This window comes from Arachis hypogaea, chromosome 15 (genome assembly GCF_003086295.3).
Source record: "Arachis hypogaea cultivar Tifrunner chromosome 15, arahy.Tifrunner.gnm2.J5K5, whole genome shotgun sequence".
NCBI classification, from domain to species: Eukaryota; Viridiplantae; Streptophyta; class Magnoliopsida; order Fabales; family Fabaceae; genus Arachis; species Arachis hypogaea.
In genome coordinates this window covers 44582579-44584633 of record NC_092050.1, presented here as the reverse complement: position 1 = coordinate 44584633, position 2055 = coordinate 44582579, and the positions used below count along the sequence as shown (strand labels likewise).

The window sequence follows — 2055 nt, the reverse complement described above, 5'->3', positions numbered from 1 at the left end:
CTTCTTTAATGTCAATAGCTTGACAGTGGGCTCTCATGGAGCCTCACAGATGTGCAGAGCTTTGTTGAGACTCTCCAACACCAAACTTAGAGTTTGGATATGGGAGTTCAACACCAAACTTAGAGTTTGGTTGTGGCCTCCCAACACCAAACTTAGAGTTTGACTGTGAGGGCTCTGGTTGACTCTGCTTTGAGAGAAGCTTTTTCTGCTTCCTCTCCATGGTTGCAGAGGGAGATCCTTGAGTTTTGAACACAAGGGAGTTCTCATTCCATTGAAGGACTATTTCACCTCTGTCAACATCAATCACAGCTCTTGCTGTGGCCAGGAAAGGTCTTCCTAGGATGATGGATTCATCCTCTTCCTTTCCAGTATCCAGGACTATGAAATCAGTAGGGATGTAAAGGCCTTCAACCTTTACTAACACGTCCTCTACTTGTCCATAAGCCTGTTTTCTTGAACTGTCTGCCATCTCTAATGAGATTTTAGCAGCTTGCACCCCATAGATTCCCAGTTTCTCTATTACAGAGAGGGGCATGAGGTTTATTCCTGAACCAAGGTCACACAGAGCCTTAAAGATCATGGTGCCTATGGTACAAGGTATTATGAACTTTCCAGGATCCTGTCTCTTCTGAGGCAATGTCAGTTGATCCAGATCACTTAGTTCATTGATGAACAAGGGAGGTTCAACTTCCCAAGTATCAATGCCAAATAATTTGGCATTCAGCTTCATGATTGCACCAAGAAACTTGGCAGTTTGCTCTTCAGTAACATCCTCATTCTTTTCAGAAGAGGAATACTCATCAGAGCTCATGAAGGGCATAAGGAGGTTCAATGGAATCTCTATGGTCTCTAGATGAGTCTCAGATTCCTTTGGTTCCTCAGAAGGAAGCTCCTTATTGGTCACTGGACGTCCCAGGAGGTCTTCCTCCTTGGGATTCACGTCCTCCACTCCCCTTGTAGGTTCGGCCATGATGCTTATGTCAATGGCCTTGCACTCTCCTTTTGGATTCTCTTCTGTATTGCTTGGGAGAGTACTAGGAGGGATTTCAGTGATCCTTTTACTCAGCTGGCCCACCTGTGCTTCCAGACTTCTAATGGAAGATCTTGTTTCATTCATGAAACTTACAATGGCCTTAGACAGATCAGAGACTAAGTTTGCCAAATTAGAAGTGTTTTGTTCAGAGTTCTCTATCTGTTGCTGAGTGGATGATGGAAAAGGTTTATTATTGTTAAACCTGTTTCTTCCACCATTATTAAATCCTTGTTGAGGCTTTTAATCCTTCCATGAGAAATTTGGATGATTTCTCCATGATGAGTTATAGGTGTTTCCATAAGGTTCACCTAAGTAATTCACCTCTGCTATTGCAGGGTTCTCAGGATCATAAGCTTCTTCTTCATAAGAAGCCTCTTGAGTACTGTTGGATGCAGCTTGCATTCCATGCAGACTCTGAGAGATCATATTGACTTGCTGAGTCAATATTTTATTCTGAGCCAATATGGCATTCAGAGTATCAACTTCAAGAACTCCCTTCTTCATAGGCGTCCCATTACTCACAGGATTCCTTTCAGAAGTGTACATGAACTGGTTATTAGCAATCATGTCAATGAGTTCTTGAGCTTCTGCAGGCGTTTTCTTTAGGTGAATGGATCCACCTGCAGAAGTGTCCAGTGACATTTTTGATAGCTCAGATAAACCATCATAGAATATATCCAGGATGGTCCATTCTGAAAGCATGTTAGAAGGACACTTTTTGGTCAACTGTTTGTATCTTTCCCAAGCTTCATAGAGGGATTCACCTTCTTTCTGTCTGAAGGTTTGAACATCAGCTCTAAGCTTGCTCAGCTTTTGAGGAGGAAAGTACTTGGCTAAGAAAGCCGTGACCAGCTTATCCCAAGAGTTCAGGCTGTCTTTGGGTTGAGAATCCAACCATAATCTAGCTCTGTCTCTTATAGCAAAAGGGAAAAGCATGAGCCTGTAGACTTCAGGATCTACTCCATTATTCTTAACAGTATCACATATCTGCAAGAATTCAGTTAAGAACTGAAAAGGATCTT

General features: G+C 42.4%; 1 non-coding gene across 1 annotated transcript; it reads left to right on the top strand.

The window, feature by feature from the left end:
• Positions 1–1729: 1729 nt before the first annotated feature.
• On the top strand, positions 1730–1837 carry LOC112752249 (small nucleolar RNA R71). Its single transcript, XR_003176696.1, has one exon. It is a non-coding gene; the product is annotated as a small nucleolar RNA R71 (small nucleolar RNA).
• Positions 1838–2055: the final 218 nt, after the last annotated feature.